This window comes from Bison bison, unplaced genomic scaffold (genome assembly GCF_000754665.1).
Source record: "Bison bison bison isolate TAMUID 2011002044 unplaced genomic scaffold, Bison_UMD1.0 scf7180017864370, whole genome shotgun sequence".
In the NCBI taxonomy this organism is placed as follows: Eukaryota; Metazoa; Chordata; class Mammalia; order Artiodactyla; family Bovidae; genus Bison; species Bison bison.
The window spans coordinates 7,866,587-7,893,820 of NW_011494942.1; positions in this window are offsets into that span (position 1 = coordinate 7,866,587).

Sequence of the window (27,234 nt, forward strand, 5' to 3'; positions counted from 1 at the left end):
ATCCGGTCCCATCACTTCATGGGAAATAGATGGGGAAACAGTGGAAACAGTGTCAGACTTTATTTTTCTGGGCTCCAAAATCACTGCAAATGGTGATTGCAGCCATGAAATTAAAAGACGCTTACTCCTTGGAAGGAAAGTTATGACCAACCTAGATGTGAGAGTTGGACTGTGAAGAAGGCTGAGCGCCAAAGAATTGATGCTTTTGAACTGTGGTGTTGGAGAAGACTCTTGAGAGTCCCTTGGACTGCAAGGAGATCCAACCAGTCCATTTTGAAGGAGATCAGCCCTGGGATTTCTTTGGAAGGAATGATGCTAAAGCTGAAACTCCAGTACTTTGGCCACCTCATGTGAAGAGTTGACTCATTGGAAAAGACTCTGATGCTGGGAGGGATTGGGGGCAAGAGGAGAAGGGGACAACAGAGGATGAGATGGCTGGATGGCATCACTGACTCGATGGACATGAGTCTGAGTGAACTCTGGGAGTTGGTGAGGGACAGGGAGGCCTGGCGTGCTGTGATTCATGGGGTTGCAAAGAGTCGGACATGACTGAGCGACTGATCTGATTTGATCTGATCTGAATGGGCTTCCACGGTTGTGCTAGTGGTAAAGAACCTGCATGCCAACTCATGAGATGTAAGAGGCAGAGTTTCAATCCCCGGGTCAGGGAGATCCCCTGGAGAAGGAAATGGTAACCCACTCCAGTATTCTTGCTTGGGAAATCCCATGAACAGAGGAGGCTAGTGGGCTGTAGTCCATAGGGTCACACAGAGTCAGACAGGACTGAAAAGTGACTTAACAATGATCAACTAAAGCATATTGTATACTATCGGAAGAGACTATGGAGAACAGAAAACTGCCAAAGACCCAGTTCATGCCCTCATGGAGGGACAAAACATGTATGCAAGTTCTTTATTAGGTATGTAAGCTAAGGTGCAGATGATAAAGATCAAGGGGCTCAGGAACTCCAAGTTGACAGCAAGTGGTTTGTAGAGTATGCCTGTGCTTCCTAGAATCATGGACTGTCCTAAACTACCAGGACAGGATAGATTTTCTGTTTTTACACTTTCTGTGCATAATCCTGGAACTTGTCCCATGGGAAGACCTTGAAAAAGCTGGCAAAAATGTTTAGAGGTTGGGTTTTTTATCTTGTTGAGGACAAATCACACAGAGGAGTAAAAAAAACTTCGGGGAAATCGTATTTCCAAAAAATAGCCTATTCTGAGCTAGAACTATCTGTGGATATATACACTATACGCACACTGCTAATTTTGTAGCTGGGAATACAGCTACAGGTGTTATGGGCTGAGAAGGCTTCAATGCAAACTTGAACATCTGGGCATAAGCTTAGGAGGATATTGGTGTTTGATAGACTGGGGAAGTGGGTGACTGTGACTCCCATAATCTTCTCTCCAATCTGCATGGGGTAATTAAAATGTTGAGGCAGAGGAAATTTCTTCCTACCCTTTTTGAGTATTTTTGGCTAGTTTAATAATTAAATTGACAAAAGACAGATTAACAGGAGGAAAAAAATCCATACACATGGAGGTATCATAGACATGCGACTCCTATAGTGACCCACACAGGCTACCAATACATAATTTTTAGACAAAGAGACAGTTATTTGTGGAGATTTAACAAAACAATTTTTTATATAAAAAGATGTTTTATTATTATTTTACTATATAACCTATTAGTGAATATACCCAACTATATTTTCTCAAAATATAGTTTTGGCAAATGAGATCCAAGATAACATTCCTGTTTGATTCCTGAAAACCTCAATATTATCTCTTTTGGAGGATTCAGTTCCTGTGATGTCTATGATACTGTCCACAAAGATCCCAACGATGCTTAGAAGTAAAGAACATTTTACTGAATTGTTCTATCATGGGTCCTTGTGCTGTGTTCCCCTTTTTTCTTCTCATCTCATTTTTAGAACTAGATCGTGTGCTCCTTCATTGTTATGCACATATGGCCAAGGGATAGGTTTCATGTGTTCATATGGAATATCCACAGAAGGGTGATAGCATACTATTGCGCTGGCATCAGATGTCAGAGCAAGCTCTACTTTGCAATTAAGTCATCTGGAAGAGAAGTATGTAGATTTGTGACAAACACGATAAAAACAAAGGAGCTTGTGCTTAAGGTAGCAGACTAACAGAGAAATAGCAGAGTTCTATAACTTTGTTAGCCTTGAATTTCCTAACTCTGGTGATAAGGATGTTTTCTATCCTCTGGATCTACAGCAGATACTTTCAAATGGGAAATTTCCCCCCTTCAAAGGGAACTGCGGTCATAGAGTTTTTTATATCACCACCCCCACTGGCTGTTTCTCAGGTAACTTTAATTCATAATAACCAATATGCCATAGAAGCATATTTGGGGACAGTTTCCACTGGACCCCAAAATTTCCTTCCTCTGAACTTTCTTGGAAGTTTCATGTATTAAAATTTGAGCTGCTAGATTGTTCATCTTCAGTTTAGTTCCGTTCAGTCACTCAGTCATGTCCAACTCTCTGCGACCCCATAAATCGCAGCACGCCAGGCCTCCCTGTTCATCACCAACTCCCAGAGTTCACTCAGACTCATATCCATTGGGTCGGTGATGCCGTCCAGCCATCTCATCCTGTCATCCCCTTCTCCTCGTACCCCTAATCCCTTCCAGCATCAGAGTCTTTTCCAGTGAGTCAACTCTTTCTCCATTAGGATTCTGTAAATTCTTATCAAGTACAGTGGTATGATTTGAAAGTTATCAGAAACTTGTGTTCTAGAGTACTGATTAGATTTCTTTTTATGAATTTCTCTGAAGATGACACACATTTGTAGGAAACTTTTGTAAAAGTATCTGAGTAAAATAATAACTGCCTGTTGATGATGAAATACTTAAATATTCATTATTAAAGATCTTATGCATTATAGTCAAATTTATATATATATAAACAAACACAATTTGGTGTTTGTTGTGACACATAACATTTTAAGATAACTACAATTATGACTGATAACATTATGTTAGAACATATCCACATTTCAGGCGTGTTGTATAATTTTTAGAACATTTATTAACATTTACCCATGCATTATAATTTAAGAAGATATATCCCTATTTATCCCCTGGAGAAGGAAATGGCAACCCACTCCATTATTCTTGCCTGGCAAATTCCATGGACAGAGAAGCCTGGCAGGTTACAGTCCAGGGGGTCACAAAAGAGTCAGACACTACTTAGCAGCTAAATAACAATCATTATTTATTTGACGATGCTTTCCATTACAATTGACCATACCAAATGAGCCTAATTAGTTTGATATCTCTCTTTATAAGGAGAGAAAACAAATCTTCTGAGGTGTCTCAGGTACGCTCTGGTATTATTTCTAAATGATGTATAGTTTGACTTTTGGGAAGTTTGTCAAAAATATTAAAAAGATTTTAAAACACTTGATCAAATAGGATCATAGGTCATTTAAAGAATCCATTGTTTGACCATTGATGAGTATGACCTTATATTATTTGCAAATAATGACTCAAATCAATAAGCCTGTTTTTATGGCTTAACCAAAGATGCAGATGTCTCACAGGAGATTATATAGTCTTCACAAGATCCAGGAAGTTCATTTCCAGAGTTAGAGTTAGTGTAAGAAAGTAAAAGCTTTCCATTGCCAAAGGCAGTAAAATGGTGCAGTGAAACACTATCTCTGGTTTCCCATGAGAATGTGGGACACCTCTGGTCACAGATCCACTAACCTGGGACATGGGGCAGGTACTACTGGAATGGGACTTTTCCAGCACTAACAAGCAACAAAGGTTGAGATGACAAAGGCTGCTTATGGACTGGGACCCCTTATGAAAGATTCCCCTGAAAGCTGGCGCAGCTGGAGTACAGAAGGTGCTGCTTATGACTTCATGTCTTGGAGCCCTAGTTAATTCAGTTGTCTTCCAGAGGCACTTCAGTAAATGCACCTTCTGACTGGTGGATATTGAGAGAATATTCTCATTGGGTCACAAAGCTAAGCTCTCAGGACATAGAACAAGACAGAAGGAAGAGCCTCTTTTGAGTTTTTACACGGGGAGACCCACGGTAAAGATTGTCTAAACAGACGCTGGTCTCGTGCGAACTGTCAACTCCACTGGTCTGTGAGGTTGCTTCAAACAGCAGGCATGTAAAGGGCTGTGCCTGCTCTCCTGTCCTACAATTCATCCTCATGACAAACAACACAAGAGACAGAGACAAATAGTGACCCTCCCTGGGAGGAAAGAACCATTAAAACTCGAGAGTAACTCATTTACCATATAGCAGATTTGCTATTCCCCAAGAAACCAGCTCCAAGAATATTTTCTCCTACTAACGTAAGTTTAGAAAAAGAGAAAAAGGATTCTCAAGATGTATTCTCTTTCACCAGTCACCAGTCCCTGCAGTTAGGTTTGAGAGGATGCTGTGGTTAAGAACACTTACCTTCTGCTGGGTTTTGTCAGAGGCCCCAGGATCTCATGGGAATGATGGGGGGAGGGGAGCAAGGTCCAGTTGGTGTCCTGCTGTCCTGGTATGCCAACTATCAGTTCTTTTGACTAATAATTGTTGTTGTTGTTCAGTCACTGAGTCGTGTCCTATTCTTTGAGACCCCATGGACTGCAATACGCCAGACTTCCCTGTTCTTCACTATCTCCTGGAGTTTAATAAAACTCATGTCCATTGAGTCGGTGATGCCATCCAACCATCTCATCCTCTGTCATCCCTTTCTCCTTCTGCCCCCAATCTTTTCCAGCATTAGGGTCTTTTCCAATGAGTTGGCTCTTTTCATCAGGTGGCCAAAGTATTGGGGCCTCATTTTCAGCATCAGTCTTTCCAATGAATATTCAGGGTTAATTTCCTTTAAGATGGACAGGTTTGATCTCCCTGAAGTCCAAGGGACTTTCAAGAGTCCTCTCCAGCACCACAATTTGAAAGCATCAATTCTAACAGGCAAAGTAGCAGGAGAAAACAAAAATAAAAACAGTTTAATTCCTATGCACCAAGATCTCCTAGAAATAGGATCCCCCCAAATGAGCAAAGTAGACTGTTTACATATTATTATTAGACAAAGAAACAGTTATTTGCGAAGATTTAACAGATCATAGGGGATTGTGCCTGTGGTAACAGACTAATGAAGGCATAGCAGTTTGTTTATATAGTTTTCTAAGCCTTGAATTTCCTAACTCTGGTGATAAAGACGGTTTCTATCTTCCTAGTATAGGGAGGGGACCTTCATATGAGAGATTTATTTCCCACTTTCAGAGGGAAATATTGGGGTTAGAGTGGGGTATTTCTAGTATCATTGATTTTCCACGTGCAGTTTCTCAAGTAAATTGAATTTAAAATAATCAGTATGTTATTGAGGTATATTTTGGGACAGCCTGCCCTGTACCTCAACAAGAACTTCAACCAGCATTGTAGACATTCAAGCCAGCATTATAGAAAGTCATTTGAGCACCCAGAAAATTGAAATATACTAAAGTGGACTTGGTCTGTGTCTACTGAAATTTCAATATAAATAAATATAAAATATCAGTTCATTAGATAAAATGGAGAAGATTGGTGACATTTACTAAATAAAGAGGCTTATAATATAGAATGTGTATTTGGACTTAAATGATGATGAGCGTCTTCCAGAAAGACAGCAATTTTAAGCAAGTCCTGTTGGAAAGGTTGGCAAAAAGTCAAGTGATGAAAACCAAGAGTGTTATGGGTAGAGAAGATGGCTTGGAAGAAGGCGATATAAGGCAGGAACAATGGGAGTAGTGGAGATTACAGATGACATACTTATTTTTGACCTGAAGGCTTTTGATTTTAATTGAAATGTGGAGGAAAGGGAGAAGACATTTCAATACATATGAAATCCACTTCAATTTGACTCTCAAAGTAGATAATTTCAATATAGTGAATGGCGACTTATGCAATGAAGTTTAGAATAGCAAGACCTTCAAGAAGAATGTGGGAGTTTCAAGAGGGAGGTGATATACATATAATTATGGCTGAATTGCATTGTTGTATGGAAGAAACCAACATAATATTGTAAAGCAATTTTCTTCCAATTAAAGAATAAATTCAAGGAGAATGAGGAGTTTTACTTACAGATTGATGGTAAGGAGCAATTATTAAAATGCTACTTATTTTTTGCTAACTTGCTTCTAAATTTTCTTCTTTGCACTATCCTGTTTTTACAGTCAGTTAAGTTGCTCAGTTGTGTCCAACTCTTCATGACCCCATGAAAAGCAGCAAGCCAGGTTTCCCTGTCCATCACAAACTCCTGGAGCTTGCTCAAACTCAAGTCCATTGAGTTGGTGATGCCATCCAACCATCTCATCCTCTGTCATCCCCTTCTCCACCTGCCTTCAGTCTTTCCCAGCATCAGGGAAAGATTCTTCTCCAATGGATCAGTTCTTCATATCAGGTGGCCAAAGTATTGGAGCTTCAACTTCAGCATCAGTCCTTCCAATGAATATTGAGGACTGATTTCCTTTAGGATTGACTGGTTTGATCTTGAAATCCAAGGGACTCTCAAGAATCTTCTCCAAAATCACAGTTCAAAAGCATCAATTCTTCAGCATGCAGCTTTCTTTATGGTCAAAGTCTTATATCCATACATGACTACTGGAAAAACCCAGCTTTGGGTAGACAGACCTTTGTTGGCAAAATAATGTCTCTGTTTTTTAATATGCTGTCTAGGTTGGTCATAGCTTTTCTCCCAAGGAGCAATCATCTTTTAATTTCATTGCTGCAGTCACCATCTGCAGTGATTTTGGAGCCCAAGAAAATAAAGTTTGGTCACTGTTTCCATTGTTTTCCCATCTATTTGCCATGAAGTGATGGGACTGGATGCCATGATTTTCATTTTCTGAATGTTGAGTTTCAAACCAGCTTTTTCACTCTCCTCTTTCACTTTCATCAAGAGGCTCTTTAGTTCCTCTTTGCTTTCTGCCATAAGGGTGGTGTCATCTGCATACCTGAGGTTATTGATATTTCTCCTGGCAATCTTGATTCCACTTTGTGCTTCATTCAGCCAGCCTTTCACATCATGTACATTGCATATACATTAAATAAACAGAGTGACAATATACAGCTTTGATGTACTCCTTTCCCAATTTGGAACCAATTCGTTGTTCCATGTCTGGTTCTAATCGTGTTTTTACATCTTCTGTTAATCTTCTACTGCCACAAAACCTAACAATTTTTCTGATTTTGGTTGATTGGCACTATTTTTCAAATAGAAAAAAATGCATAAGAAAGTGGCTAGGGTAAATTTATAGTCATTTCATCAGATTTCATGTGTTTGCTTGAGGCATGAAAGCAGCTTATGAAGAACCCTTTTAATCTCAGTTGAAGCAATTGAAATGGCTTCCTAGCCATTCACCACTTCCATTCACCACCATTCACCACCTTCCTAGGTGGTGCTAGTGGTAAAGAACCCACCTGTCAATACAGATGTAAGAGAGGCAGGTTCGATCCCTGCATCAGGAAGATGCCCTGGAGGAAGAAATGGCAACCCATTTAGTATTCTTGCCTGGAGAATCCATGGATAGAGGAGCCTGGTGGGCTATAGTCCATAGGGTTGCAGAGAGTTGGACACGACTGAATCAACTTAGCATGCACAAAGCAATTGAAATACTGAAGTTTTCAAAATTAAATTTCATTTTTGTTAATCAAAATTGGAATTTTAGTGAGATTCATTCCAAAACTAAAATTGTTGATAGTTTAGATGCATATTGATTACTTACATCTCCAACTTATCTAACTATAAAATTGGAAAATCATAAGGCAACTAACTAGATGAATTTAATCAGCTGACTAAATATCAGTCACTGAAGTGGTACCTGACTGTGTTAATGATTCAGCAATTATTTGTAGGTTTTTTCTTCTTTTTCAATTTCTAACCAGAAAAATATGTAAATTATCAGTGGACCTTCAAGTACATTTTCATTATTATTTTGAAGGAGATAGCAGGAATTTTTTTTTTTTTTTTAGTTTGCCTTTAGTGCAGAGAGCATAAACCAAAATCAGAAAGTCATTTGGTTACTTCATTCAGAGATAAACTAAATATAATGATCCAAAGTCATATGAATGTCTCTGCAATTACATTTGGTAACTGAAAAATGACAAAATTTTAATATTCCTTTTATTTTGGTAATTCTTGACATGAGAACAAAGGATTGTTTGTCAAAAGTTAAGCTGGATGAGGCCTAAACAACAATGAACTCTACCCTTTGATTTGTGTCACATGTGAAAACCAAGACCCCAAAAGGTTAAGTGAGTAAATCAAAGTTATGCAGTTAGTAGCAGCAAAACTCTGTTGTGTAGATGTCTTTTAAATAACTCCTTACTTAAATTTAAACTCCTTACTTAAGCACCCAACAACTTGTCATCATCACCCTCTTCATCTGTTTCTGGCCTCATCTCTGTCAAGCTTCCACACTCAGTCTTTGCTCCAACCATACTAAACTACTATAATCACCCAAATGTGTGATATATCATTCTTTGTACACATAATTGCCTCACTGGAAGACCATGCCTCCTTCCCAATTTGTCTAGCTAATCACTGCTTTTTCTCTACTGGGTAATTTTCCCTGACTCCCCAGATGGACTTCCATGGTCCACCTCATGATTTTGAAGGCAATGCAACATAACTCCATCATAATCTTATCTCTTTTTTTTTTAATTTTATTTTATTTTTAAACTTTACAAATTGTATTAGTTTTGCCAAATATCAAAATGAATCTGCCACAGGTATACATGTAAATAAAAATTATTGAATTAAAAAAAAATCTTATCTCACTCTGTTTTATGTATTTATTTTTTAAATTTTTGTTTGACTGTGCTGCACAGCCTGTGAGGTCTCAGTTCCCCTACCAGGGATTGAACCCGTGCTACCATTGAACCGTGTGGTGGTGGAAACACAGTCTTACTGGACCACCAGGGAAGTCCCACTCTATTTTGAATCCCTCTCTGGATCACAGATCCTTGAGTGCAGGAATGATGACCCATTTGAATTTGTATAATAATAAAAACAGTAACAATTATAAGAATAGTAAACATTTATGAGGTGCTTACATGAATACTGTTGTGTGCTAAGTTGCTTTAGTCATATCCGACTCTTTGTGACCATATGGACTGTAGCCTACCAGGCTCCTCTGTTCATGGGATTCTCCAGGCAAGAATACTGGGGTGGGTTACCATTTCCTCCTCCAGTGAATCTTCCCGACCCACGGATTGAACTCACATCTGTTACATCTCCTGTATTGGCAGGAGGGTTCTTTACCTCTAGTGCAACCTGGGAAGCTCCTACAATGAGTACGCCCTATTCTAATTATTTTCTCGGTGTTAACTCATACCTGAACACAGTATCTGCCACAGAAATCCTCAATAAGTAGTTGCTGAATGATTATTTGGAATAATGGATACATACAGGAGTGAGTGCAGGAATAATTCCCAGTCCAGAGATTTGAGTAGAGGCTACTCCTCAATGTTATATAATATCCAGGCAGATATAAGTGGATGCGAAGACTCTGTGACTGCCCTCTGGCAGATGCTTGGATCTGCAAGTTTAAAAGGGTAGAACGTACCCAAAGTCTGCTGATGTGGTGTAACTATGATAACTTGGCTTAGAAAAGCCAGATATGCAGGAAGTAGATCTTCCTTGTAGTCACATCATGGTACAGTTGTAGGAATTTTCTAGAGAGATTGAAACCATTTCATGCTTAACCAGACTAATATAGTTGGATATCAATCTTATATTCCAAAATTTATGCCCATTTCTTCATGTCTGAAAGACCTTACATATAATATTAAATAGAATTACCAAAATTATACTTCCTTTCTACCCTTTATTCTCCATATTTCAGAGAGATTATGTATATGTAGTGCTAGAGAAGGTATATAAAGAAGGGTTACATCTATAGAATGGTGCTTGTGTACTATTGTGGTAGACCATAACATATGGTGTTATTTATTTACATATTTAGCAAATACATTAGAATAAAGGAAATCATATTGATGAAAACTAGCACACATTTAAACACCATTCAAATACCATGGTAGTTAAAATATGTGGTAATTTTCAGTTGAAAAAGGATGCTTTCAAACTTCTGACTAAGCCTAAAGCAAGGATCAGTGCATGAGCTTTAGCTGGGTGGTCCATGATCCCTACAATAGTATGCAAAAATTTGTGTCTGCACACTTATGTTTGCGAGTGGGAGAGGCTTTTTACCAGGTAGTCAAAAGGATGTGTTTCTCAAGAGAACCAGAGCTGTCAACTAATTTCAGCCATCCAGCTTGCATAGCACTGTGATATGGATTAAGGAGTCCACATTTTTACAGTAGTAATTTCAAAGGCAAAATTCAGCAAGTTAAACTATGTGCTCAGGTAGTCCCACCCAGATCAAAGGTCAGTCAGTCATAAGCCAGAAAAATGTCTTTCTTTTCTACGCTGTAGCAAAATTACCCATTTCTTTTCCATTTTTGAGGCCTATTTGAATTTTAGAGGTTAAAATTACATAGTCTAATGAAAGAGGTTTCTTTCTAAAATAGGCTCTACTGAAAACAATATTTCAGAAGCTATCAGGTGGCCTTGAGAACTGTCTGTAGACACATAAAAGGTCAGTTTATAATCACAAATTCTGTGACAATAAATAAAATCATGCCGTAAACTGGAATTGTATGGACCACTTAACTATGGTGATCATGTGTATGATTATCCAGATTCATAATATTCATAAAACTTAGCTTGTGACTCCTTAGATAAACACATTTATTCTTGCTGGGGCTTCCCTGGTGGCTCAGATGGTAAAGAATATGCCTGCAATGCAGGAGGCCTGGGTTCAATCCCTGGATTGGGAAGATCCTTTGGAGAAAGGAATGGCTACCCACTCCAGTATTCTTGCCTGGATGATTCCATGGACAGAGGAGCCTAGCAGGCTACAGTCCATCGGGTCACAAAGAACTGGACATGACTGAGTGAATAACACTGCTATTCTTGCTGTGAAGCTCTGTACAATTTTTTTCAGTTACTACTTTTTACTTTATTAAAATCAGACGTAAATATTTAATGAAATGTAGTTACTTTATATCTTGTCATGTTTAGGAAGCATTGAAAGCATTTTTTTTCTGTTTGTGGCCTAAGTTTTCATAAATGTATGATTTGTTTTGTTTGGAGATTGTCAAGGGTATGAATTCCCCAAAACTACATCAATGTGGATGTTGTGCTGAGATTCCAAGATAAAACAGTTGAGAAATTCATGTTTGTGTGTGTATTAAACAAAATGATTTCTTTTTTTTCCCCTTTGACCACACTTTGAGGCTTGTGCAATCTTAGTTCCCCAAGCAGGGATTGAATCTGGGCCCTTGGCAGTGAGAGCACAGAGTCTTAACTACTGGATCACCAGGGGATTTCCAGACTGAATATTACTCTAAGAGCTGAAAATCAAAGCAACCTAGAAATAATTTTATTAAATAAGAAATTATTGTTTATCCTGTGTTGCAGAAGCACAAAGCAAATTACTGAAATTTCTTATTCTAAAGAAAAAAGATATTCTCACAACAGAGAGGATATAGCTTAATTGCAACATTTGTTATTTGCTCAGTCCTATTTGACTCTTTTCGACCCTATGGACTGTAGCCCATGAGGCTCCTCTGTCCAGGCAAGAATACTGGAGTTGAAAGGTTGCTGCTACAAGCCATGTGTTACTCTGGGATTGGTGACCTCCAGAGGAGAGGATTTCAACCCAGGGTCAGGGACCAGGCTTGACTGCTTGAAATGTTCTATAGCAAAGTTTTATTAAAGTATAACAGGGATAGGGAAAGCTTCTGACATAGACATCAGGAAGAGACAGGAGTGCCCCCTTGCTAGCTTTTAGCAAGGTGTTTTATGTCTGTTGGAAAGCGATTAATCAGGTAAGAGAGACACCTCAAGGGTGAGGGAGTTTCACCAGGCCACTCGCCCACAATATGCATTTTCGAGATAGGATGGCATGAAGTGTGTCATCCCCCAGCCATAAAACAATTGACAGGAATACTGGTTTGTTGAGCCATTATCAGCCCAAGATTTGAGAAAAGAAAAAATGTTAGTCTTAGGTGGAACCATTTTGAAGAAAGGTAAATTCCAAAGCAAATGCATAGTTTCATTAACATGGCTTTAGAAAAACATTCCCATAATAAAAATGCAGTGATTAGCTCAAGGCAGAACCAGGTACCATCAACACAGAATTAAAAGAAGCCTCTTTTAATTTTGTGTAGAGCAGGAAAAAAAAAAAAAGGCTGCCGATTGCAATTTATTTCCTCCTGACACTTTGGGACCTCTGGTGTTCCTCCCTGTTACCCACAGAGTGGGTTGCCATTCCCTTCTCCAGGGGATCTTCCCGACCCAGGGAATTAACCTAGGTCTCCTGCATTGCAGGCAGATTCTTTACCATCTGAGCCACTGGGGCTTTCCTCTAAATGAGGTTTACCTGTTTTATGATTTAATTGTTTCACATACAGTGATTTTGTGGTTTAGAAAAATGTTTAAATATCAGGGGAAATTTGCTAATATTATTACTGTTGAAATGTTTAAAAACCACTTAGGAAAACTCACTGACAGAACAATCAATACAAAAAGTATTTTAATTCTGTAATACATTTGAGGAAAGGGTGCTGTGAAGGAAGGAAGTGACAGATAGGGTGCTGGAGTAAACCACCTTAACAGCAGCTTCTAGCTGTGTGATTTTGTAATCCATGAGCAGGACCTTTGGGGCCTTCCCAGAACAGTATCCCCTGACTGTGTCCTCCTCCTGCCTTTTGTCTTTAGAAAAACTTTAGTCAAAGAATAAATTTAATCATAGAAGTGAGAAAATGCAGAAAGAAAACAGTCAAGGAAATGTGCGTGCATGCTCAGTCATGTCTGACTCTTTGCGACCCCATGGACTGCAACCCACCAGGCTCCTCTGTCTGTGGGCTTCTCTAGGCAAGAATACTAGGGTGGCTTGCCATGCCCTCCTCCAGGCGATCTTCCCAACCCAGGGATCCAACACAAGCTTCCTGCAGTTCCTGCATTGCAGGCAGATTCTTTACTGCTGAGCCACTCATTAAAGAGGACAAAATAGTATTAATAATTGTCTAGCCTTTAAACAAAGACTTTAGTGCCTCCTCAAGGGCAGATAATATCCTGAACCATCTCCTCTGTGCTGTTTTGCAGATACTGAAACCCCCACCAGGTAGAAGAAGTTAGCTATATGCTGCCCACAAGCACATAGACCCCATAGCAGTTGGAACCAGAAGGTTGATGAGGTTAACTCTTTCAATTACCTCACCACCAGCCAGTCAGAAGAATATACACAAGCTGATCACACACCATATAACCCCGTCTCTCTTACTCTGCCTTTAAAAACCTTTCCCTGAAAGCCTTCAGGGAGTTCAGGTGTTTTGTTTTGTTTTGTTTTGTTTTTTAAGGTCTTTATTGAATTTGTTACAGTATTGTTTCTGTTTTATGTTTGGGTTTTTTGGCCAGGAGGCGTGTGGGATCTTAGCTCTTCGACTAGGGATTGAACCAGTAACCCCTGCATTGGAAGTCTAAGTCAACTAGTGGACTGCCAGGGAAGTCCTGAATTCAAGTATTTTAAGCACTAGCTCCCCTGGACTCCTTGCTTGAGTCCTGCAATAAACATATTTCCTTCACCACAACCCAGTGTCAGTAGATTGGCTTTGCTGCCCAAGGGCAAGTGGATCTAGTTTGATTCAGTAACAATTTTAAACCTCTATCATTGGGAAAAAATGGTGATTGTTTCCCACCAACTGTCTGAAGTTCTAACATTTCATATCTGAATAAGCAATGAGTTGCTTATTGATAATTTGTTACTGCATTCTTTATGTTAGGGCTTCTCAGGTAGATCAGTGGTAAAGAATCCATCTGCCAATGCAGGAGACGCAGGAGACATGGGTTCAATCCCCTGAATTGGGAATATCCTCTGGAGTAGGAAATGGCAACCCACTCCAGTATTCTTGCCTGGAGAATCCCAGGGACAGAGGGGCCTAGCAGGCTACAGTCCATAGAGTCACAGAGTCGGACAAGACTGAGAGACACAGTATTTATGTTAACAAACCATCCAAAGAGCCATTGGAGGAATTCAGGTAAAGTGTTATCATGTCCTCCAGGGACTGGACGTTGTTCAAAGATAATCAAACAATTAAAATAAGGAGAAAATGAAATCTCACATTCTTTTTCCTTCCTTTGTCATTTGACTAACACGGTGCTTCTTTACTTCAAAACTTAAAAAATAAATGCAGATTGACTCACTGATCCGGTATACTGGTTTTCTCTTTAACTTCTGATTCAAGGCTGGTATACTGACCCTATTTTTAGTGATGGTTTTAAACCACTTCTTCGCTCTTCTCAAGGTAACCTTGGTGATAGTGTTACATTTGTTCATTATCATTTTTTAAGCAGCAACTATCTCTATTGATTTGTCTGTGGCCTTTGATTCAGTGAATCACAACATATTGCTATTTGAGTGTCCCTCAATTTGGCAAAGTTTAACTATAGTGGAATGGTTCTCGGGCTACATTAGTGAATAAGCCCCAGTCATTTTGTTTAATGGTGTTGAATCTGAGGTGAAAATGTTACATTCAAAGTTACCTCAGGAGCTAATTATGAAGCTTTTTACTTTTTCAGTTTTTATTAATGACCTGCCAACATCGTATAGTTCATGAAATGCTCTGAACGTGTACATGCTGATGATATGACCTCAGACCCAGCAAGAACTCAGGCAGTATGAAGGCATTGTGTGTTTAGAAATTTATTAAGTGATGTCCACAATACAGATACATATTTTACACAGAATATACAAGTTCACAATTTTTAAAACTACACAGAGCAATCCTGGGGACTTTTACATTCAGCTACTTTACAAGTAGAAATAAGAGCACAAGTAGCTGAAGTAGATGAGGAAGTGTATATCTGGGCCTTTATACACAATCCTATCCCATATTAAAAGCAGTTAATTTTTTAGTTGGTAAAAATTTCACATTTCAGACGTGTTATTTCCCACTAAAGAATTCAAAAACAACATTTAGCTTCATTACACCCATCTCTTTGAATGTAAATGTGCAGGTATAATTTCTCAACAATTTTCTTAAGTTCAATCAATTATTAAGTGGCCAAATTTCTCCACAGTAACAAAAGATTCTTTGAGACTAGCTTGCCAAGTGCAACTTCATATTCATCCATCTGCTCAAACATATATGAAGTTGGATTGTACATTGAGTATATTCTGTATGTTTTGGAGTAACTTCTAAACTCACAGAAACGTTTTTCCTCCCTTCCTTGTAGAGGAAGGCAGGGTGCTGGATCACATTTAGTATAATCAGATTTCCCACAGTTCTCTTGCACCAAAGCAGAAGAATTGATTTTTTAGAGAGAGAAAGAGAACAAATCTGGTTGGATGGCTTTTGTGCCTGGGTTTTGGGGGACATCCCTGGGCTCATCAGCAGCACAGACCTTGGGTACCCTGGAGTCTCTTCAGAAGCTTGCAATAGACTTCCTTATCTGTAGAAGCTGTGCTGATGCTAATGACATAGAGTTGAGAGGGACATGATTTTTGTACTCAAGCAACTTATATTTCAATGGGCTATACAGTGGTTAAGAAACTGTGTTCCGAGCAAAGTTGGGGCTTCCCAGGTGGCTCAGTGATAAAGAATCCACTGAGAGAGAATCCTGCCAAAAATACAGGAGACACAGGAGATGCAGGTCAGATCCCTAGGTCAGGAAGATCCTGGAGTAGGAAATGGCAACTCACTCCAGTATTCTCACCTGGGGAACCCCAAGGACAGAGGAGTCTTGTGGGCTACATAGTTTACAAGGTTGCAAAGAGGTGGACACAACTGAGCAGACTGAGCATTACACCTGAGCAAAGTTGCCTGGTTTCAGTTAACTCCTTCTGCTACTATTACTGAATCCACGTTTCTACTGCTCACCTTATGATAATTCAATACATTTAGAGATGAGTTGTTGGGACAAGGAATAATGACTTTATGAAGAGCCAGCAGACTGAGAAGATGGTGGACTAGTGTCCCAAAGAGCCATCTTATCTGAGTCCGAATTCAGGCTTGTGTTGTATTAAAACAGGAAGGGGTGTGGTTGGTCATTGCAAACTTCTTGGTGCCAGAATCCTTGGTTTCTTGCGTCTGTCCACATAGGTCAGGTCATGATGTTCCTGTAAATTTCCAACAAGACAAACGTTATTCTCTGTTCTGGAAATTTTCACCTCTATATGAATGGAAAATTATACTTTTAAAGGTCAGGGCCTTGAGAGTGGGCCATCCTGTATTTTTCAGGCTATAGGCAATATTCTTAACTTGCAGAAAAAGCAAAAGAATACAAATATTAATGTAAAAGAAACATCCAACATGGAGTCAGATTTGTTCTTCCCTAATACACTGCTATTAACTGAGTAACTTTGGACAAGTTGCTTATCCTCTCTGTCTTCAGTTTTCTTGTCACTAATATGGGGATCATAATCAAACCCACCTCATGGTATTCCCAAGGGTTAAATTAGATGGTGGTGGTTTAGTTGCTAAGTCTTGTCCAACTGTTGCAACTCCATGGACTGGGAACCTACCAGGTGCCTCTGTCCGTGGGATTCTCCAGGCAAGAATACTGGAGTGGGTTGCCATTTCCTTGACCCAGAAATTGAACCCAGGTCTCCTGCATTGCAGGCAGATTCTTTACTGACTGAGCTACAAGGGAAGCCCTTAAAATAGATAATACATTTTAAAGGTTTACATTAAGTGACATACATAGAAAGTGATGAAAAAAACAGTTAACTCTGATTCTTATTTTTTTTTAAATGAACATTGAACAATAAGGTAAATGCTATAGAAGTATAAACAAAACATTCCAAGAGCATGGGAAGAAAATCAATCAATTCTGACTTGAGATGGTGATTGGATTTAGAGAGAACCTCATAGGAAAGATGATGTCTGATAATAATAGTCACTGCCGAGGCTGCTAAGTCGCTTCAGTCATGTCTGACTCTGTGCGGCCCCATAGATGGCAGCCCACCAGGCTCCCCCATCCCTGGGATTCTCCAGGCAAGAACACTGGAGTGGGTTGCCATTTCCTTCTCCAATGCATGAAAGTGAAAAGTGAAAGTGAAGTCGCTCAGTCACGTCTGACTTTTAGTGACCCCATGGACTACAGCCCACCAGGCTCCTCCGTCCATGAGATTTTCCAGGCAAGAGTACTGGGGTGGGGTGCCATTGCCTTCTCCGATAAGAGTCATTACTAGACAGTAATTATATTGCAGTCACTGAACTGAGCACTTTAGAGATTTGACTTCATTTAATCCTCATGGTGCCCTGTAAAATGATTCTTCTTTTACAGAGGACATTGAAGCTCAGGAAGGCTGAGTAATTTGCTCCAAGTCACCAAGCAGTGCCACAGTCCCACCAAGGTTTAAGCACACTAACATGGAATACTAAGACTAAGAGCATGAAGATGTTCTTAACCAATAAACTCCATCTCCTTCCCCTTGAGCTCATCTTGAAATGATGCATGTGAATTTGCTGGTTAAAGAGGGAGGTAGGCAGAGAAGAATCTCAGGCAGAGGAAAAATAAGTACAAAAGTATAGAAACATACATGACAACAGCCTAGGCCCACATGTAAAGGGCCATTTGGGCCACGCTGAAGAGTTTGGATTTGGGCTTGTGGATAAAGTGGGTAGCCAATGAAGGATTTAAGAGCCACTGAGAGAAGTCACTTAATCAGATTTGCATTTGAAAGAATTACCATGGGCAATAGTTCTGGATGGAGTGGAGGGTGATGACATTAGAGGTAGGAGCATTTGGGAAGACCTGGACAAGAAGTGGTGAGAGCTTGAAATTAGACAATGGTGGAGGAGTAAAGTGAAAACAACAGATTTGAGAGGTGTTTCTGTGGTGGACTGAAAAGAGTTTGATAACTGATTGTCTGAGCCAGGGAGAGAAAAGCTGAGGCTGACTCAGGTCTCTATCTCAGAGGTGGGTAATTGAAATTAATGGAGTCGGCGAATACACTTTTTTTTTATTATTTTATTTTTAAACTTTACATAATTGTATTAGTTTTGCCAAATATCAAAATGAATCTGCCACAGGTATACATGTGTTCCCCATCCTGAACCCTCCTCCCTCCTCCCTCCCCATACCATCCCTCTGGGTCGTCCCAGTGCACCAGCCCCAAGCATCCAGTATCATGCATCGAACCTGGACTGGCAACTCATTTCTTACATGATATTTTACATGTTTCAATGTCATTCTCTCAAATCTTCCCACCCTCTCCCTCTCCCACAGTGTCCATAAGACTGTTCTATACATCAGTGTCTCTTTTGCTGTCTCGTACACTGGGTTATTGTTACCATCTTTCTAAATTCCATATATATGCATTAGTATACTGTATTTATGTTTTTCCTTCTGGCTTACTTCACTAGGTATAATAGGCTCCAGTTTCATCCACCTCATTAGAACTGATTAAAATGTATTCTTTTTAATGGCTGAGTAATACTCCATTGTGTATATGTACCACAGCTTTCTTATCCATTCATCTGCTGATGGACATCTAGGTTGCTTCCATGTCCTGGCTATTATAAACAGTGCTGCGATGAACATTGGGGTACACGTGTCTCTTTCAATTCTGGTTTCCTCAGTGTGTATGCCCAGCAGTGGGATTGCTGGATCATAAGGCAGTTCTATTTCCAGTTTTTTAAGGAATCTCCACACTGTTCTCCATAGTGGCTGTACTAGTTTGCATTCCCACCAACAGTGTAAGAGGGTTCCCTTTTCTCCACACCCTCTCCAGCATTTATTATTTGTAGACTTTTAAGTTCCATGTAAGGATATGTTAGGTAAGTGAAAGTGAAAGTTGCTCAGTCATGTCCGACTCTTTGCAACCCTATGGACTATTCAGTCCATGGACTTCTCCAGACCAGAATACTGGAGTGGGTATAGCCTTTCCCTTCTCCAGGAAATCATCCCAACCCACAGATTGAACCCAGGTGTCCCCCATTGCAGGCAAATTCTTTACCAGCTGAGCCACAAGGGAAGGCCAAGAATACGGGAGTGAGTAGCCCATCCCCTCTCCAGCAGATCTTCCTGACCCAGGAATCGAACTGGGGTCTCCTGCATTCCAGGTGGATTCTTTACCAATTGAGCTATCAGGGAAGCCCTGTGTTAGATAAAATCAGGGTTAAGAAATAGAAAAACTTTGAAAGGATATTTTAAGGTATGAGGGGATATTTTCAGAGGTTTAAACTTGACAATGCAAACTTCTATTGTCTCTAAGAGGAGTAAAGGAGAAATTAAAGGTACTGGCACCTTGGAAATTTTCCAATTGCTATTACAGGCTCTTAGAGGGTCAGTGGAAGTGGCAAGTATGCACAACTTTCAATTACAGTAAAAGCTCACTGATTTGGATTAATTGGGGTAAAGGGCAGACTGACTAAATAAAAGTCTGATTTATAGAAAAAATTTAAATAAACTCAGTTTGATTACTTTTAAGTATTTTCAGCTAAATTAACTCTTATTTTCCATTAAAAGGGATAAATTACTAAGAATGACTTGTAAATAATATGAAAAGGACCTAATCTGAAGGGCAATTATATTTATTAATTTATTCATTCATTTAATAAATATTTAGCATATGCCAGACAATATTATTGAACATGAATGATACTTCTAAGTGCCACAATTATGTTATGCTTTTAAATTAACCATTTCCTTTATTTCCTGAGAAATCCAAACCTTGTAAAATCATAGATATCTGACCCCAAGATGAGTTGCCTTATAAGCAATCTTCTGTGTTTTGCAGAAAATAAGATCTCCACTTAAATGGTCATGACTAGTGAGGCAGAAACTTGAAGTTTTTCCATAGCAGAGACTCCTATTGGTCTCTGTGCTTCTGTTCTTACAACTCTTGCATCCATCTTTCTCTCTGCCCTGGGCACAGGTTCTAAAATGTAAATTTGACCCTGTGGGTTCCAAACTTCATCTCTTTCCATTTTGAATGTTATCTACAGGATAGTATGGAAGCGGGTTCTCTGGCATGAAATTCAAGACTGGTGGTATATGAATCCTTATCTATCTCTGTGTAACTCACTCAAAATTTGCCCCTTGCTTGCTTCACATAACCTGCTGCTCCCTGGCTCTGTATTTTCGCATATGTTGTTGCATCTGCTTAGAAGTCCATTCAAATGTTGTCCTTGAACTTTTTATTCATCTTTCAAAACTTTGATCAGGAGATATTTTCTCCTTTCTCTCCCTCTTGGGCTTGTAATTTCCTCTGCTTTACTTCGATGCTTTTGATCTCATATGTATCACATGATCATTTGTTTGTGTAAATGATTCTCTCCACAACTAGATAATACATTTCTTGAGGTCAGGGGCCTTGCTGGATTTATCTTTGTCTCTGTGGTATCAAGTACAGCACCAGACACAATACAGACACTAAGAAGTATTTACTGAAGTGAGTTGAGCGAAATGTTCTTAGCTCACGTGGATTCTATCAAAGCTTCTTGTTTTGCTTTTTTATGCTGGTATCCAATAATTCAGTTTACTCTCACTTGTCATATGAAAAGGAAGAAGTACCTGGTAAAATGAAAAATCAGGTAATGTTATTTCTTTTTACAAATTTGGCTTGAAAGGGTGTTTTCTAAAGATGGATATGTGTTTTCTTGCCTCTAGATTTAATTTTTCTATATACTCCTCTCTCATTCCTTCTGCTTACTCCCATCACATCTTCTATCAATGTCTCCTTATCATTGCCTGTATAGGTTCAAAGTCAACTCCATAATTAAATAAGAACTTTCTCCTTAAATCTTAGTTCAGTGATGTATCATAAAAACTCAGAAGATTTCACATTTGGAGGTTAGGCATATTTAAGTGCTGTAGTTCACTGCCATAAATTCCTGCTACGTTTGATGTTCTGACTGTTAGCTTTCTCTACTGTCCAGCTCTCCCAGCAGTTCTGTCTTAAGGCACCTAACAGTAAATGCTCACTATGACAGGAAGAGAAGTAATTAATTAGATCAATGTTCAAAGAGTCCTCTTCAAGTTGTCAATACCCATATTTATATCATATTGCTGCAATTTTGGCAGAATTATTTGCTTTTTATGAAAATCTGATGAAGCAATTTTCAGATTTCCTAACATGAATCAAAAATTTGAAAAACACACAGAAACATATCCATCCTCCTGTTAACATTTCTCTATTTGAAGTAATTTCACATTATGTGATTTGGGCTGGGAAAAATGATTAACCAAATATTTTAAGAAGGGATTTTCAAACAGACTTTCCAGACCAGTTGTAAAAAGCCAAGTCATTCTGATATAACTTCATCTTTAAAACAGTTAAGTAATAGGATCAACTTAAGCATTTTTGGTCTTTGCTGACCAATAGCAATGTACAAAGAGAATGGTGAAAGGATTTTTCATAATATTTGTAGGAAAGTAATTTAGTAATTTGAGATCTTTCTAAAATGCTACAGGATGTACAATAGTGAGTATAAGGCTTTAACACAAACCCACACGTACACAGAGCATTAGAGGAGAAAACAAATGCAGAGTGGTCTCTGAAACTAACCAAAGAAAAAAGTAGTAGAACTCAAAAGTGGGAGGATTTTCTAACGTTACGTAGTGAACTAAAGGCCATCCCATATTTTCACATACCCAAATGTTCTAGAAGTTGGTGTTTAGGGTAGTACATGTAATTAGAGGTAAGGATGTCTTCGGGGACTTAGTAACATTTTGCCCAAATGGACTCCTATTGTTACCTATTAGTGAGTTAGCAGAAAATAATAAGACATGACAATAGATATTTTTTCCATGTCCTGTGCTCTGTTCAAAAATGCTGATCATTTTACTTGCAGCCTACATTCAGAAATTTGACTCTATTTTATGTCACTGAAACAGACACATTTAATGCTGGTGAAAAGCTTTTGTGAGAGGCTTCACCTCATCTTTGACTATAATGTGAAAGAAGTTAATCAATTAAGATTGATTGATCCTATCATGAAGGATCATAAATTCTACAACCGTTGTCACCAGGACTATATTTGGCCTTACTGTTTGTATTGTTACTCATCAAATTTGCGTTATTACTAACTCCACAGACAGCAGAAGGAGAGACTCTCTCTCTGGTGTTTGTTTAAAGGACTCTCCAGCAGGGGTGTCCTTAATAATAGTCTGTGAGGTGCCAATCAGTGCACAGATTCAACTCTACATTTCAACTGTGTTGATATATAGTATTTTAGCCTCTTCAAAGTGCAAAATGCATGAAATAATCTATGTTTAGGATCCAGGGAAAGTCATTCTGTGCCACCAGGTAAATATCCACTTAAAAACAGACAACAAGGTCAGTTCTGTTGGCTTTCAATCCTGGAGATGGGCCTTTTGATAATCTTGGTGGTGGCGGCTTAATTGCTAAGTTGTGTCTGACTTTTTATGACCCTATGGACTGTAGTCGACTAGGCTCCTCTGTCCATGGGATTTCTCAGACAAAGATACTGGAGTGGGGCTGCCATTTCTTTCTTCAGGGGATCTTACTGACCCAGGGATAGAACTTGGGTCACCTGCACTGCAGTTGGATTCCTTACCCGTAATCTTGGGGGATACATTTTGGAATTGGGTTTTGATAAAGGCAAACCTGAAGAGAACCTGCGAGTAACGTCCCTGGGCTATCTGTTCTGTTTTTTTTTTTTTGCCCAGGTCCCAGTGTAGCAGCACATGAATGCATTAATGCATATGCACTTGCTTGGGGAAGGTAATAGGGAAGTGGGGGGGAATTTTGGATAATTCCCAACTGGTCATGATATCTAAAATAAATGGAGAGAGCCTTCCTTGCTCTATTATGCCTGTTAGCACAATTCACCCAGCATTATTAAATGCCTGTTATGTGAAAGATCCAGGGATCCAAAGTCAAGTCGATGAAATAAATAGTCATAAAAACTCTAATCATGAAAATTCATGATCCAAAGCTCTGCTTAATAATTGTCCTTGTGAATCAGCCCTTTCCCCAGTGTCTCTTAATCCCAAACTTGGCTGACCTGGCTGTAGGTCAGATATTTACTTCAGGTACTCACTCATTTTTTCATTCATTTATTCATTCAGTTAACACATTTATTGAGCATTGAATATGCATAGGTACCTCACTAGTTGCTAAGACTGGATACAAGGGCTAGGGGAAAAAACAAACTTTTTGTTCTTGTGGAGAAGGCAGTCTAGTGTAATAAACTAACATGTTCAGCTGGCCAATATAATTCTAATTCACAATCAGGCAGCATTCAGACATCTTTGTAAGAAAAGGCAGAAACTCAGCTACCTGCCTTATTATATCTGTTTTCTCCTGGGGTCATTTCCTATGTTAACTGCCTTCAATAGCTGATGATTTTTTCTGACTTATACCACAGATTTTCACTCTCACTCTTTCTCTATTGAGTCCAGCTGTTGTAAAATTCTTGGCTGAGTTAGCTAATTAGTTCACTCTGCCTGGACTTCTGTTTGTGGCTCTTGCCTTCAACTCTGAGCCTTAAACTCTGATATCTGGCCCTCCCTCCTCTCTTAGTGGTACTCACCCCAGAACCTCCAGATGCATTCTGAGGTTCATCTCTGGTCTCTATGAGGCTATTGCTACTGGGGCCCTGTCATTGCACCCAGACAGTTTAGGGTGTTTATGCCAATATGAGTGGATGTCTACAGATAGCTCTAATTGGGCCTCTTCTTAATGTAAATGAGTGTATCTATTGTTTCTCTCCACCATATGCAGTACAACAACCAACCACACTCATGACCCAGCATGTAAAACAAAAAGTATTGATTTAGCTTATGTGTGTGTGAGTGGACACAGCAGTTCTGTTCTTGCCTCGTTAGTCATTGGAAGAACAGATTTATTGATTTTTGCTGGGCCTCAGGCCTGTACAACTGGGCTGACTCAGTCTTACTGTCCACCTTCCAACAGGCCAGCCTGGGCCCATTTTCATGGCAGAGGCAGAGTTCTTAGAAACAGAGAAAGCAGATAAGGCTCCTTTAGGTCTAGGTTCAGAAATGAGACAGCATCAGTTTCACTGATTTATTTTTGGTCAAAGTAAGTTACAAGCGCAGCACAGAATTTGAAGTAGAAATGTTAAATCTGGCCCCTCCAGAACAAGTTGTTGCAGTCATGATCATAAGGAGAATGGAAAACTGGGACTGCTTTTTTGCAATCAATCTTCCACAATGAACTGGTTTACAACATTTTTTGTGTGTGTGGCTGTCCTGGGTCTTTGTTTTGGTGTGTGGGCTCCATAGTTGTGGCCCACTGGTTTAGTTACCCTGAGGCACATGGGATCTTATTTCCCCTGTGAGTGTGCTAAGTTCCTTCAGTCATGTCTGATTCCTTGCGACCCCATGGACCATAACCCGACAGGTTCCTCTGTCCAAGGGATTCTCCAGGCAAGAATACTGGAGTGGGTTTCCATGCCCTCCTCCAGGGGCATCTTTTATGTCTCCTGTGAGTTCTTGACCACTAGCACCACCTGCTGCTGCTGCTGCTGCTAAGTCACTTCAGTCGTGTCTGACTCTGTGCGACTCCATAGACGGCAGCCCACCAGACTCCCCCATCCCTGGGATTCTCCAGGCAAGAACACTGGAGTGGGTTGCCATTTCCTTCTCCAATGCATGAAAGTGAAAAGTGAAAGTGAAGTCGCTCAGTCGTGTCCGACTCTTAGTGACCCCATGGACTGCAGCCCACCAGGTTCCTCCGCCCATGGGATTTTCCAGGCAAGAGTACTGGAGCGGGGTGCCATTGCCTTCTCTGAGCACCACCTGGGAAACCCCCAAAATACCAAGAAAGACCCAGGGATCAAACCTGGGTCAATTGCATCGTAAGCAAATTCTTTACCGTCTGAGCCACCAGTGAAGCCCGCATGAATGAAACCTGTGTCCCTGGCACTGGAATGTGGATTCTTAACTGCTGGACCACCAGGAAAGTCCTCTTCAACTTTTAAAGACTGTGTTTCTCTAGTTTTAGACTTGAACTTGGTTAGGATTGGGGATGTGGGCTTGAAGTATGGTGGAGAGAGAACAGAAGATGAACATGGTGTTTCCCCATCACTCAATGAAGTGATGGGGAAACTCAGCCTTGAGAGTTGCACACAGTGGCCCAGGAGGGAGTGAGGGTGGGGGAGGGGTGAGCAGAAGAGGAGGAAAAGCCTCCTCTTTCTGGATGTTCAGCTGAACATCTTGCTCTCACTTTCATCTCAGCTTCTAAGAACATGAGGAATTAAGGAATCTTCTGGGTGTCTTCTCACCATGAGTTCTGTGGGACCCTCACAACCTGGATGGTAGAGCTACCAAGAAAAGAATACTGGTTACTGGAAGTAGTTTCTCATTGTAGATCTGAAAGTGGACACCTATTTCCAGACTTATACAAAGACGCATAGGATGCAGTGAGTGGGATGGAGGGGTGTTCAGGATAAAGGCTATTTCATATTTGTAAAGATATAATTACTTCTTATTTACCAAGCACACATATTTCTCTTCAGAAATTAAGTGTCTTTAATTTCTGTTTTTCATCCTTTCAGTTATTCATATTACTGGCCAAGTGGGCTGAGTAATATTTGCTATTTTTGTGATATTTTTTAGACTCGTGATTCATCTTCAGGGACATATTAATACTCAAAGGTTTTGTTGAGAAGGCAGGTCTACTTACTCAGAGTCTTGAAGTATTATTGTTGAGTGATACACACTTGTACCATATGAATTTTAGAATAAATGGTTTTGGACTATCTTGGCTAAGCAGTATCCTCTTAAGCAGTTGATAGTGGGTATATGATATTTAATTCACTCTACTTAACTACACTTTGTTTGTGTTGCTTTGTAGTTTATTTACATGTGAACACTTACTTTAGCATTGGGTTAGTGTTTTATTTACTCATAAGAATGCATTAACTACAAAGAACAATCTCTCCCTTATCATCAGACAAATATATTTGATTATCTCTCTTTGAGTAAGACGTATAGAACGATGGCATCTCAGAGTCAGCAGAGACTATGGTAATTATTTCACAACTATATTGATGCAAAGAGATGACAGTTTATTTTTCAGCATTATGTATCTTTCTCCCCTGTGCTGGATTAATCCTCTGAAACCCCTGTGAATTTTTTACTCAACTCCTTTGACTAGCAGTTGTCATGGTGTATGAGATTTTCAAGCATTGTTTGATAAAGCAGTTCCTGGCAATGAGTTGGCAAGAGGTCTTTTTTCACTTTCTTGGCTCATCCTTCCACCTCCAGCACAGCGCTGCCACCAGATGGGGGACGGAAGGTGAAGTTTAGAAAAAGATACCACCTTATGTGACCCCACAGAACTTGTCATATTTCTGGCTAAGAAATCTGAAGATGAAAGATGCAGTGGCATAAAAGTGCATGCCATAGTCCAGGGGCAAAGCAAGTGATACTGTTTGGCTGAAATACAGAATGATGATGATAAACCAGCGCAGGTAGCTTGGATCTGTGCTAATCCTCTAGAAAGTAGGAAGATTTTGAAGGTTTTTCTAGCAGAGGATTTCAATATCTGGTGGCACTGAGAAAGAAAAAGTTAAGAGAAGAGTTTTAAAGATGGAGAGGATGGTTATCTAAAAAACTCTTGCAATAGACTAGACAAGACAGGACTGAAGCAGTTACAAAGGTGGATTTGGTTTGCGGGTTTGATTTTTCCTGTGGGAAATTTTAGAGGATGCATTGATAAAATTGGATATAAAAGAAAGGGAGAGAGAGAATTAGATAACAAATTTAGAGCTTCTCACTTGGGATGATAATATTATTAATAGAGTTGGCAGAAATAGGAAAAGGAACATGTTTGGGTGGAAAATGAGTTCAGTTTTAGATGTGCTAAATGCAAAGTAGAAATCCAAGAGGAGATGGCATATTAGCAGATAGAAGTTGTGTCTGGAGTGCAGAAGAGAAGCTGAGAGTCAAAACTGTAGATATGATAATCACAGGGAGTCAAAACTGTAGATTCTGCAGATATGAGAGCAGCCAGAGGGATTAAATGAACCAGATTGCCCAGGAAGGAGGTGTGCCCTGAAAACAGAAGCACGACAATGATGGAAAGAAACTCCAAAGTGGTTGAAAGTAATGGAAGAGAAGTCAAATGCAAGAGGTAGAGAAGGCAAAGAAAGATCTTGTCTTTAGACAGTTTGGTATCTGATGGAAAGTTCTTTTGCAAGTT